The 14125-nt window shown below is 46.0% G+C and overlaps 1 protein-coding gene across 1 annotated transcript in view; it reads right to left on the bottom strand.

The window, feature by feature from the left end:
* TRHDE (thyrotropin releasing hormone degrading enzyme) overlaps window positions 1-14125 on the bottom strand; it is a 1371551-nt gene that overhangs the window by 1237991 nt on the left and 119435 nt on the right. The gene's annotated exons all lie outside the window — the stretch shown is intronic.

The raw sequence follows: 14125 nt of genomic DNA, 5'->3' as shown, positions 1-14125 counted from the left end.
ATGACCCTCTGCTGCAAGTGTGAGCCAAGGGTCATGCAACTGTGATGTGATCTTGAAATTGGATCACAGCTGCAGAGAAAAGGGAGCACTTTCTCCCCATCTCCTCCTCTGCCTGTCTCTGCGTACATTGCACTGCAGCCAGATGACATGCGAGTGCAGTGCGATGTTTCACATGCACCCATAGACTTGTTTGGGAGTGCATGAGCTGAGACTTGCTGCCAAACACAGCATGCTGCGGTTTATTTCTCATACCGATATGGCATGAGAAATCAATCACAGATGGACACTGCCCCATAGTTTTGCACTGGTGCGAGTACACTCCAATATTTTATCACTTTCCATTCGGCTATGTTAATCGCTAGTGGAATGGAGCCCTAAGCATGAGTCTCCAGCAAAGCTGCCATCAGCCCTGATAAAGATGCATCAGCCTGAAAATCTGACAAACAATTGACCACTCTTTAGCTCTTTTTTCAAGGTTGGTGTGCCTGGAGAAGGGTTGACAAGTAGGTCCAGTTCATAAGGTGTCGATTCTAAAGTTTGGAGTATTGTCCTTATTCCTTCTAATTACGGATTAATATTTATATAGTACCAAGTGTTCTTCCCAGTGGCATGTTGTCCTCTGTGTCTTCCTAATCTCAACTTATTTTTTGTTATGTGCAACCTCCTCATCATGAGGCCGCATTTGTGACAGATGAGAAATCTATGATGAAACAGGACAGTAGAACTTAGGAAACCTTAATGTCAATAGCTCAGTTTTTGGCTCACATGAATAATAATTGCACAGTAATTGGGCAGTGTAGCACCTCTTTGAAAGGTTGACAGTCATGAGTAGTGGAAGTGTTCTGTTTCAGTGTGGTGCAAGGATCAAGCAGCTGGAGATTGGTTAGGTGTGATCTGTATGAAAGGGAATTTACTGGTGATGTATCCCAATGGGAAGAATCATTTTCAGTGCTCCATTTGAGATTTATTTTGTGTGTAGTCCTGAGATATATCTGATATCTTAATGAGAAAGCCGCGGAGACACCATCATGTGTTTCTCAACGCTGCCAGGAAACTAGCCAGGTCTTTCACCGGGAAGGAACAACCACGGGAAGGGCAGTCTCCAGTCAAGGAGACCACCTATACCAAACATGGTATCCATCCACAGACAGCCGTTTCGGGGTATTTGCCCCTCATCAGTGTGGAGTAGGAATCTGGCTAGTGGGGGCAATGCCTAGTAAAAGACTACTTAAGCAAGCATTGTTGACCTTAGGGAGATCAACATATCCACTGCGGAGACACCATTACGTGTTTCTCAACGCAGTGATTCTAGAGCAAAGCCCCCTGGGAAGTATGCAAATGAGAAAGCCGCGGAGACACCATCATGTGTTTCTCAACGCTGCCAGGAAACTAGCCAGGTCTTTCACCGGGAAGGAACAACCACGGGAAGGGCAGTCTCCAGTCAAGGAGACCACCGATACCAAACATGGTATCCATCCACAGACAGCCGTTTCGGGGTATTTGCCCCTCATCAGTGTGGAGTAGGAATCTGGCTAGTGGGGGCAATGCCTAGTAAAAGACTACTTAAGCAAGCATTGTTGACCTTAGGGAGATCAACATATCCACTGCGGAGACACCATCACGTGTTTCTCAATGCAGTGATTCTAGAGCAAAGCCCCCTGGGAAATATGCAAATGAGAAAGCCGCGGAGACACCATCATGTGTTTCTCAACGCTGCCAGGAAACTAGCCAGGTCTTTCACCAGGAAGGAACAACCACGGGAAGGGCAGTCTCCAGTCAAGGAGACCACATATACCAAACATGGTATCCATCCACATGGTATCCATATCTGATATCTTGTCTTACAAACACTATGAAAACAGGTCCATTCATCTACAAATACTAAAAAAAAACTGTTCAGACAAAGTGTGTCTATGTGGTATTCCGATTTTATGCATTTTAATTTTTTTTTTTAATATATTTTCAACATTAATTTTTTACCTCAATCGAAGCCTCCGTTTCAGCCTCTATTGCCATCTTGGTCTGTACCATAAGAGAGGCCTTGAGAGAAGTGATGTTAAATCAATGGAAAACCTGTAGCTGGACAACTGGCTTATATCATATTGTTGGTTACATTTCTTCTAATATTTGTGTAAATAGTGTTTAAAGTCTAAAGGCTGCTTTACACGCAACAACAGCGCTAACGAGATATCGCTGGGGTCACGGAATTTGTGACGCACATCCGGCCTCGTTAGCAACGACGTTACGTGTGACACGTACGAGCGACCGCTAACGATCAGAAATGCTCACCAAATCCTGATCGTTGACACGTCGCTCATTTTCCAAATGTCATTGAACTTCTGGGACGCAGGTTGTTCGTCGTTCTTGAGGCAGCACACATCGCTACATGTGACACCCCCGGAACGACGAACAACAGCGTTCCTGCGTCCTCCGGCAACGAGGTGGGAGTGACATGAATGCGGCTGCTGTCCACCCCTCCACTTCAATTGGTGGCCCGCTGATTGACGTCGCTGTGACGCCGCTCGAACCGTCCCCTTAAAAAAGAGGTTGTTCGCCGGCCACAGCGACGTCGCTAGGAAGGTAAGTACGTGTGACGCGTACCTCCGATATTGTTCACCACGGGCAGCGATTTGCCCATGACGCACAAACGACGGGGGTGGGTGCGATCGTTAGCGACATCACCAGTGATGTCGTAGCGTGTAAAGCACCCTTAAGGCTTGTGATGAACAATTTAAATTGCAGCATAGAATCGATCATGACATGCCATTCTACTAATCTGATGAGAACACTTTGGCAACACTATGAAGAGGCGTTCATGAGGGAATCTCTCACCATTCCTACTCTCGGAATTATGGTGTGGGGAGGCATAATATAATGTAGACCTCTCTAGACTTCATTTTTGTTACACTTATTGAATGGCTTTAAATTGATGGTTGTCAATAAGCATTGAACCTTGTGAAACCCCCCAACTCACTCCATTGTAGATTGTAAGGCCTTATGAGCAGGGTTGTCTTTATCCCTGGGCCCCCTTTCCACGTACACCGACACTTAGGGTACGGGATAATGACACTGACACTCGGGGTACAGGATAATGATGCTGACACTTGGCTCTTACCCACAGCACCCAGATTTCCCATGATCTGAAATCCCTCTATCAGCACCCAGCTTTCCTATGTTCTGATATCCATCTTGTCCTCGGCACACTGCTTCCCCATGCTCTGCTATACATCTTTCCCTCAGCACCCAGCTTTCCCATATCAGAGCATGGGAAAGCTGGGTGCTGTGAAATGATGTATAGCAGAGCATTGGAAAGCTGGGTGCTCAGAGAAGATGTATAGCAGAGCATGGGAAAGCTGGGTGCTGAGGGAAAAGAGCCTTTTTCCCTCAGCACAAAACGTTCCCATCCCCTGCTTGTATCTTTGTCCACCCTTGTATATAGTTCTCCAAATACAATAATGACCCCCACATAGCCTTCCATGTAGTATAGCGGGTCCCACATAACCCTTCATATATTAGAATGCACCTCCATAGTCCTGCATGTATTATAATGCATTTCCCATAGTTCTCCATGCATTATAATTCATCCCATAGTACTCAATATATAATACTGCACCCCATAGTCCTCCATATATTATAATGCAGCCCTATAGTCGTCCATGTATAAAGTAGCCCTCCAATTATTATAATGAATTTCTCATAGTTCTCCATGTATTATAATTCACCCCATAGTTCTCCATATATTATACTGCACCACATAGTCCCCAATGTTTTATAATGCACCCCCATAGTCCATGTATAAGGTAGCCTCCATAGTCCTCCATATATTATAATGTAGCCCCCCTAGTCCTATATGTATTATAACGCAACCCCATAAAACTTCATATTGCATTATGCAGGCCCATACTCCTCCATGCATAATGCACCCCTATATTCCATGTATAACGTGTCCTTCATTTTGTATTATGCAGCCCCCCCAGACCTCCATATATAATAATGCAGCCAGCCTCTCCAGGCCTCCATGTATCATAATCCAGCCAGTTTCTCCAGGCCTCCATGTAAAATGTAGCAGCCAGCTTCTCCAGGCCTCCATGTATAACAATGCACCCAGCCTCCTCAGGCCTCCATGTATAATGCAGTATCTCCAGGCCTCCATGTATAATGCAGTGTCTCCAGGCCTCCATGTATAATGCAGTATTTCCAGGCCTCCATGTATAATGCAGCCTCTCCAGGCCTCCCTGTATTATGCAGCCTCTCCAGGCCTCCATGTATAATAATGCAGCCTCCCCAGACCTCCATGTATAATAATGCAGCCTCCCAAGACCTCCATATAAAATAATGCAGCCTCCCCAGACCTCCATGTATAACGCAGCCTCTCCAGGCCTCCATGTATAATAATGCAGCTTCTCCAGAACTCCATGTATAAAGCAGCCTCTCCAGGCCTCCATGTATAATAATGCAGCCTCCCCAGACCTCCATATATAATGCAGCCTCCCCAGACCTCCATGTATAAAGAAGCCTCTCCAGGCCTCCATGTATAAAGCAGCATCTCCAGGCCTCCATGTATAATAATGCAGCCTCTCCAGACCTCCATGTATAAAGCAACCTCCTCAGACCTCCATGTATAAAGCAGCCTCTCCAGGCTTCCATAATGCAGCCTCCTCAGACCTCCATGTATAAAGCAGCCTCTCCAGGCCTCCATGTATAATAATGCAGCTTCCTCAGAACTGCCTTCCCAAGCCTCTGGCCACCGTTTACTCACTTATATTAAAAAAAAAACAACAAGTACTCACCTTCTCTCTTCCTTCCACCGCTGCTCGTTCTCCCGATGCTACGGTCGGCGTCCTTCCGTCCTGCACTCTGTGCACTCAGCACAGCAGTCGCTCGGGAGTGACGTCACTGCACAGGGGGAGAATGGTGATGCATAGTGCGTCACCGGCTGCGCTATGCTTCATCATTACTGTGTGCGGTGACGGGGGAGACGCCGCAGCCGCTGACACCAGGCAGGGGGCCCCGGTGCCGCTGCTGACACCAGATAGGGGGGCCTGGTGTCGGCGGCGGCAGCGGGTCAAATAGTGGCCGCGTGGTCTGTGACAGATCAGCGCAGCTCCTCTTACACTGACAGGAGCTGGCTGCTGATCTGCTGGGTGGCCGCCGGGCCCCAAACCTCCCGGACCCGGTCGCGATCGCGACCGCTGCGACCGCAGTAGTTACGCCACTGCTTATGATTGTATATGGACCTCTGAATTGTAAAGCGCTGTGGAATATGTTGGCGCTATAGAAATAAAGAATATTATTATTATTATTATTATTATTATTATTATTATTGATGTGGTTGTGTAACCAGTGGTACGGCTATTTCTCTGGAGCCATTTTTCAATATGATAATTAGAGATGAGCGAACCGGCCGTGGTTCGGCTCGAGTTCAGTTCGTCGAACGGAGGTCTCGTTCGAGTTCAGTTCGGCGAACGTTCGACGAACCGAACTCGAACTTGAACCAATAGGATATAATGGGAGGCAATCACAAACACATAAAAACGCATTCTAAATGTACACATACAGTTAATAAACATTGCCATAACACTTACCGGTCCCCGCGATCCCTCCTGCACTCTGTCTCCTGCCGCTATTCCATCCGATGATCGCTGAATCCTCCCGGTGACCAGCACTGCCAGCAGTGATGCAGGACCTATCGTGACGTCAAAATAGCCATGTGACCAGTCACGTGGCTATTATCTCATTGGCTACAGACTGGTCACATGACTATGACGCGTCATGTAGGACCTGTCATTGCACTCTCCGGTACACGGTGTACCTTTGTGTATCGCCGTGTACCGGCGACATGCTCTAGCACACGGTCGACTCCCCGTTCCATTAGGGACCGGCTGACACAGCCGGTCATTAACGGAGATCACCGTTGCCATAGCAACGCAGTTAGCGGTGACGTCACCGCTAACCGAGGCTCCGGGAGCACCGTTGCTATGGTAACGCGTCTGTCAGCGTTACTGCTGTTACCGCTGACAGCCAGCAGCATTGATCACTCACGGAGTGAAGGCTGCACGGGAAGCAGCGTCTTCCCCCATGCAGCAGTGATGGAGCAGACCTGCATTTGTTGAACGAGAAAGACAGAAGACCATGGATCGTGGAGGGCTGACAGGGGGTAATAAAGATGGAGTCTCTAATGTGTCTGTGTATTTATTTCTATTAAAGTATTTTTTCTCTGTGTGTTTTTTTTTTTTTAACCCTTTATTGGAGATTCTTAATGGCCGGGTCAAACGTGCCTGACATTAAGAATCTCTGGCTTAATACTAGCTAGTAAAACAAAGCTAGTATTAACTCATTATTACCCAGCAAGCCACCCGGCTTCAGGGCTGTTGGAAGAGTTGGATACAGCGCCAGATGATGGCGCTTCTATGAAAGCGCCATTTTCTGGGGCGGCTGCGGACTGCAATTCGCAGCAGAGGCGCCCAGAAACCTCAGGCTAACCTGTGCTGCGGATTCCAATCCCCAGCTGCCTAGTTGTACCCGGCTAGACACAAAAATGGGGCGAAGCCCACGTCATTTGTTTTTTAATTATTTCATGAAATAAGTGAAATTTTAAAAAAAACGGGCTTCCCTACATTTTTGGTTCCCAGCCGGGTACAAATAGGCAACTGGGGGTTGGAGGCAGCCCGTGGCTGCCTGCTGTACCTGCCTAGCATACAAAAATATGGCGAAGCCCACGTCATTTTTTTAATAGGCAAAAAACTTCTGCATACAGTCCTGGATGGAGTATGCTGAGCCTTGTAGTTCTGCAGCTGCTGTCTGCTCTTCTCCATACAGACAGACAGCAGCTGCAGAACTACAAGGCTCAGCATACTCCATCCAGGACTGTATGCAGAAGCTTTTTGCCCCCTGAAAAAATGATGTGGGCTTCGCCATATTTTTGTATGCTAGCCAGGTACAGCAGGCAGGTACGGCAACCCCCAACCCCCAATTGCCTATTTGTACCCGGCTGGGAACCAAAAGGAAAGGGAAGCCCTTTTTTTATTATTTCATGAATTTCATGAAATAATTAGAAAACAAATGACGTAGGTTTCGCCCCATTTTTGTGTCCAGCCAGGTACAACTAGGCAGCTGGGGATTGGAATCAGGTTGGACTGAGCTTTCTGGGCCCCACTGCTGCGAATTGCAGTCTGCAGCCGCCTCAGAAAATGGCACTTTCATAGAAGCGCCATCTTCTGGCGCTGTATCCAACTCTTCCAGCACCTGCCTGCTATACCTGGCTAGCATACAAAAATATGGCGAAGCTCACGTCCTTTTTTTGTAGTTTTTTGGCAAAAAAAATAAAAAATGCTTCCCTGGATTTTCTATTGCCAGTGAAGGTAACACCAAGCAGTGGGGGTTAGCAGCCAGTAGCTGCTTGGATTATCCTTAGCTAGCAATACAAAAAATGCAGCGGGAGCCCATATATATTTTTTTTAATTATTTATTTAAATAACTAAAAACAAAATGGGCTTCCCTGTATTTTGATTGCTGGACATCACAGTGCTTTAAAAATAAATCTTTAAAAAAAATGACGTAGCGCTCCACGGTATTTTTGATTCTCAGCGCAGATAAAGCAGACAGCTATGGGTTGCCACCCCCATCTGCCTGCCGGTACCTTGGTTGGCAATCAAAATACAGGGAAGACCATTAATTTTTTCTATTTAAAAAATAGTTAAAAAAAAATGACGTTGTGTCCCCCCATTTTTGATAGCCAGCTAGGGTAAAGCAGAAGCTGTAGCCTGAAAACTACAGCTGGCAGCTTTACCGTGGTTGGGGATCCAATGTGGAGGTCCCCCCAGGCTCTTTTTTTATAATTATTTTATAAATATTAAGAATTACACAAAAAAAGTAGGGTCCCGCCCAAATTGGATCACCAGCCAAGGTAAAGCGGACAGCTGTGGTCTGGTATTCTCAGGGTGAGAAGGTCCATAGTTATTGGGCCTTCTCAGCCTAAAAATAGCAGGCTGCAGGCACCCCAGACGTGGCGCATCCACTAGATGCGCCAATCCTGGCGCTTCACCCCAGCTCATCCCGTGCCCTGGTGCAGTGGCAAACGGGGTAATAAATCGGGTTGATACTAGCTGTAAGGTCACCTGACATCAAGCACAGCAGTTTGTGATGTCATGGCGTCTATTAGATACCCAACATCATAAACTGTCAGTACTAACAAAAAAAAAATCGACAAAAGAAATTTATTTGAAAAAACAGTCCCCAAAACATTACTTCTTTCATCAATTTATTGTAAGAAAAAAATAAAGGGGTCCCACGACGACTTTGGACCATCTCGAATATGGGAGGGAGACACTCAGGGAACGTATCCCTCATTTTCTAGGAGTGCAGACCCTTCATGTGAGGAGTGTGGGTGCAATGAATCTGCACTCACTCTCCCTGGGTCCACAGCAGCAGAGTTCATGTCGTAATGGTTGCTACCAAAGCTGCAACGCCCTGCTCATGAGGTAAGGGCATGCCTAATCAGGAGAACTATTCTACATTTCCAAATATTGGTATTTGCTGATATTATTGCTATTCCACCTACTATATATTGGGGATATGATCTTGGAGATGGAATACCCCTTTAAGTCCAGTTATCCAGCTGAATGAATACTTAACAACAGAGCTCGCTATTTAGATGTGTTTTCTTGTGGCGTATAACGGACTCTCATGTTTGGTAGTCATTCAGCAGGGAAACTATAAAAGCAAATCCCTCCATTTGGAAATGTAGCATATAGCCCTCCTGATCAACTATGTTCCTTACCTCATGAGCAGGGCATTGCAGTAATAATAATAATTTATTCATTCATATAGCATTATTAATTCCATAGCTCTGTATGTCTTTGGAGTGTGGGAGGAAACCGGAGTACCCGGAGGAAACCTTAGCAAACAAGGGGAGAATATACAAACTCCTTGCAGATGGTGTCCTTGGTGAGAATTGAACCCAAGACCTCAGCGCTGCAAGACTGCAGTGCTAACCACTGAGCCACCGTGCTGCCCATTTAGCTTAAAGATGCATAACCACCACTCACTGTGTCTAAACACAGGAAGCTGAGCTGACAGCCGCTGTGTGCATGCGGCAGCGTCTATTGTGAAGGAGAGGGCCGTGGGGGGATCAACGCTGCACAGGTACCGTGGGACACCGGGGAACACCGGTGGCGTTATAGGGGGTGACCTGGCAGGGCCTGGGGAGGAGTTTTCTGTCGCATGTGTCATGGCACATGCGACAGAAATCAGAGGAGTAGGGTGAATGCGGCCGGCGCGCTGCTGTGCGAGCGGCCATATTGGATTTCTGGGAGGGCATCAGGGGGGGCATTTTGGCGACACCGGGGGACCGGAGGGGACCGGGGAGGAGATTTATCATGTTTGTTCATGCCAGATGGGAGATAAATAATTTTTTACCAGCGCTGTCATTTACTGTAACGTGATCATCGGTGTACGGTGTATACCTGTGATCACGTGAGCGGGGACCGGAAAAACTGTCCTGAATCATGATCTCCAGGGTCTCAGCTAGCCCTGAAACCCCGGAGATTTTCTGACGCTGGGGGGCGCTATTCACTTATTTCTGCCTGCTGTTTATAAACGGCAGATCAGAATAAGGCTACATTAACACGACCGATCCATTTTTGCGGTCTGCAAAAAACAGTCCGTTTTTTTTCACGGGTGCATCCGTGTGGCATCCGTTTCCGTTCCATAGACGGTCCGTATGTCATCTGTTTGTCATCCGTGTGCCTTCCGTTTTTTTTGTGTACTGCAAAAAAACTGAAGGAGAGAAAATGCATAAATTTACCCAGGATCCATAGCTTCATCCTACATGAGGCGGTCACATGTTCACTCCAGTGCCATTTTCTACTGCTTTTCACAGCGTAGAGCGCTCTGGTGATTTTCCTGTGCTTGTACACTTCATATCAGTCTTTTCTGTCATTATAATGGCAGAAAGACACATAATGTCCCACTCTCCTGCATTTTGTAATTTTGCACCCTTTGGTGCCTTTCATGTGGCACTAAGGGGTGCTTAGCTTTGTATTTAGCCAAAAAATGAAAAAAAAAATGACGTAGGGTTCCCCCTATTTTTGTAGCCAGCTAGGGTAAAGCAGACGGCTGCAGCCTGCAGACCACAGCTGGCAACCTCACCTTGGCTGGTAATCCAAAACTGAGGGCACCCCACGCTGTTATTTTAAATTAAATAAATAATTTTAAAAAAAAAACACGTAGGGGTCCCCCCAAAATTGGATCACCAGCCAAGGTAAAGCAGACAGCTGGGGTCTGACATTCTCAGACTAGGGAGGTCCATGGTTATTGGACTCTCCCCAGCCTAAAAATAGCAGGCCGCAGCCGCCTCAGAAGTGGCGCATCCATTAGATGTGCCAATCCTGGTGCTTCGCCCCAGCTCATCCCGCGCCCTGGTGCGGTGGCAAACGGGGTAATATATGGGGTTAATACCAGATGTGTAATGTCACCTGGCATCAAGCCCTGGGGTTGGTGAGGTCAGGCGTCTATCAGATACCCGACATCACCAACCCAGTCAGTAATAAAAAAAAATAGACGACAAACACATTTTTATTTGAAAAAACACTCCCCAATACATTCCCTCTTTAACCAATTTATTAGAAAGAAAAACAAATCCAGGTCTGGTGTAATCCAAGAGGTTGCCATGACGATCCACACTGTCCCAGTCAATGAAGAGCAAGATGTTCCCCATTGGCTGGGAGAGCAGTGCAGTGACCTGAGCTAACACCAATGGGTCAGCCCAGGTCACTGCAGGGGATGACAAGTGCTGCTGTCAGCGAGGTACATTACCTGCGCTGATCTCCTGCACTGCTGACAGCACCTGTCACTGAGTTCAATGACCGCCGCCTTCACAGCAAAGTATCGCGAGCGGCCCGTGACGTCACTGCTAGTCAGTCTCGGGTTGGAAGCGAGAGAAGGTGATGTGACAAGCGGCGGCCATGGAGGACAGTGACAGCGCTGAGGTCGGGACTTCATCACCGCAGGTAAGCTGAGCGGGACCATGTGTGCAGAGTGCAGGTGGGCGGAGCCATGTGTGCTGGCGGCGGAGTGTGAAGTGGGTGGCTCTGAGGACGTCAGTGTCGTGGACTGCTTGGCTGGGGACAGGTGAGTGTGAGTGTGTGTGTGTGTGTGTGTGTGTGTACATGCCGCGTGCAGGAGGGGGCGGAGCGAGCTGAGCGGGGAAGTGTGGGCTTCCTGCACGTAACTAGGATAAACATCGGGTTACTAACCAAAGCGCTTTGCTTGGATACCCGATGTTTATCTTGGTTACCAGCTTCTGGCAGGCTGCCAGCGATGGCTCCTGCACACTGTAGCTGTAAAAAGCCCTGCTTTTTGCTGCTAGAACCGTTCTCGAACGTATCTAGAACTATCGAGCTTTAGCAAAAAGCTTGAGTTCTAGTACGATCTAGAACAGCCCCCAAAATCACTCGAGCCGCGAACTGGAGAACTTCGAACCGCGAACCGCGCTCTACTCTAATGATAATGGCAGAACTCTTTTTGCTCATTGTACTGTTAGCAATCTGCATGGCCTATATGTGCTATTATTTCCTTCAGTGTCTCCAGACTTGTCTTCCATTGATCACATCTGTGATGTCACTGGTTGGCAGTTGTATATAAAGCTACCAGCAGTGGATCTTGATCATTTGTATGCAGAAGTGCATCCTGCCAGAACATTTCTCAGACATTTCTCATTACTAACCTTACTAATAGCATGTTAAGGTGTGTAAGTGCATGTAATTCTGTGCATGTGGCTCCTGCTCAATACTGAATAAATCAACATGTTTTTAAAATGTTATTTGCATTATCCATATGTTTAACAATCTTGTGATTTTCATAATGCCTTGACTGTTCCTCCTTGGTATTGGCAATTCAATGATTATGAGTGTTGATATTCATCTCTGGGCAATTTTCTGTTTTTGTTTTCATTTTTTCCTCTCCTTCCTCCAAGAGCCATAACATTTATATTTTTTTATAGTTTGATAGATTGGGCATTTCTGAACTCGGTGATGCAAATTACGTGTAATTGTTTTATTATTGTTTTATTTTCAATGGGGCAAAAGAGGGATTATTTGAAGTTTTAGGTTTTTAGAATTTTTTTCACATTTTTTAAAACTTTTTTTTTATATAATTTTTACTGATTTTACTAGTTCCCCTGGGGACGTTCTGCCTGCACATTCTGATCACTTCTGCTGATCAGAGTGATGCTTTAGCAGAGATGCACAGAAAATGAGTCATGACATACAGAGGTTATCATCTGACCCCGCGTTGTCATTGCAACCCATTGGCACCCCAATGATTGAATCACGGGATTGTCGATGGCGGCGGGAAACAACGCAATCCCCATCAGTGCATGTTATTATATATACACAGAAATGCATATATATATACATATAAATATGTATTTATACTTATACGCATGTCTGTCTCTATGTAGATATATAAAGATGTATATATATATACAGTTAGGTCCAGAAATATTTGGACAGTGACACAAGTTTTGTTATTTTAGCTGTTTACAAAAACATGTTCAGAAATACAATTATATATATAATATGGGCTGAAAGTGCACACTCCCAGCTGCAATATGAGAGTATTCACATCCAAATCGGAGAAAGGGTTTAGGAATCATAGCTCTGTAATGCATAGCCTCCTCTTTTTAAAGGGACCAAAAGTAATTGGACAAGGGACTCTAAGGGCTGCAATTAACTCTGAAGGCGTCTCCCTCGTTAACCTGTAATCAATGAAGTAGTTAACAGGTCTGGGGTTGATTACAGGTGTGTGGTTTTGCATTTGGAAGCTGTTGCTGTGACCAGACAACATGCGGTCTAAGGAACTCTCAATTGAGGTGAAGCAGAACATCCTGAGGCTGAAAAATAAGAAAAAATCCATCAGAGAGATAGCAGACATGCTTGGAGTAGCAAAATCAACAGTCGGGTACATTCTGAGAAAAAAGGAATTGGCTGGTGAGCTTGGGAACTCAAAAAGGCCTGGGCGTCCACGGATGACAACAGTCGTGGATGATCGCCGCATACTTTCTTTGGTGAAGAAGAACCCGTTCACAACATCAACTGAAGTCCAGAACACTCTCAGTGAAGTAGGTGTATCTGTCTCTAAGTCAACAGTAAAGAGAAGACTCCATGAAAGTAAATACAAAGGGTTCACGTCTAGATGCAAACCATTCATCAATTCCAAAAATAGACAGGCCAGAGTTAAATTTTCTGAAAAACACCTCATGAAGCCAGCTCAGTTCTGGAAAAGTATTCTATGGACAGATGAGACAAAGATCAACCTGTACCAGAATGATGGGAAGAAAAACGTTTGGAGACGAAAGGGAACGGCACATGATCCAAGGCACACCACATCCTCTGTAAAACATGGTGGAGGCAACGTGATGGCATAGGCATGCATGGCTTTCAATGGCACTGGGTCACTTGTGTTTATTGATGACATAACAGCAGACAAGAGTAGCCGGATGAATTCTGAAGTGTACTGGGATATACTTTCAGCCCAGATTCAGCCAAATGCCACAAAGTTGATCGGACGGCGCTTCATAGTACAGATGGACAATGACCCCAAGCATACAGCCAAAGCTACCCAGGAGTTCATGAGTGCAAAAAAGTGGAACATTCTGCAATGGCCAAGTCAATCACCAGATCTTAACCCAATTGAGCATGCATTTCACTTGCTCAAATCCAGACTTAAGACGGAAAGACCCACAAACAAGCAAGACCTGAATGCTGCGGCTGTAAAGGCCTGGCAAAGCATTAAGAAGGAGGAAACCCAGCGTTTGGTGATGTCCATGGGTTCCAGACTTAAGGCAGTGATTGCCTCCAAAGGATTCGCAACAAAATATTGAAAATAAAAATATTTTGTTTGGGTTTGGTTTATTTGTCCAATTACTTTTGACCTCCTAAAATGTGGAGTGTTTGTAAAGAAATGTGTACAATTCCTACAATTTCTATCAGATATTTTTGTTCAAACCTTCAAATTAAACGTTACAATCTGCACTTGAATTCTGTTGTAGAGGTTTCATTTCAAATCCAATGTGGTGGCATGCAGAGCCCAACTCGCGAAAATTGTGTCACTGTGCAAATATTTC

The sequence above is a fragment of the Anomaloglossus baeobatrachus genome, chromosome 4 (genome assembly GCF_048569485.1).
Source record: "Anomaloglossus baeobatrachus isolate aAnoBae1 chromosome 4, aAnoBae1.hap1, whole genome shotgun sequence".
Lineage (NCBI taxonomy): Eukaryota > Metazoa > Chordata > Amphibia > Anura > Aromobatidae > Anomaloglossus > Anomaloglossus baeobatrachus.
Note: the sequence above shows the minus strand (reverse complement) of the source record. Positions and strands in the feature narration are given on the sequence as shown.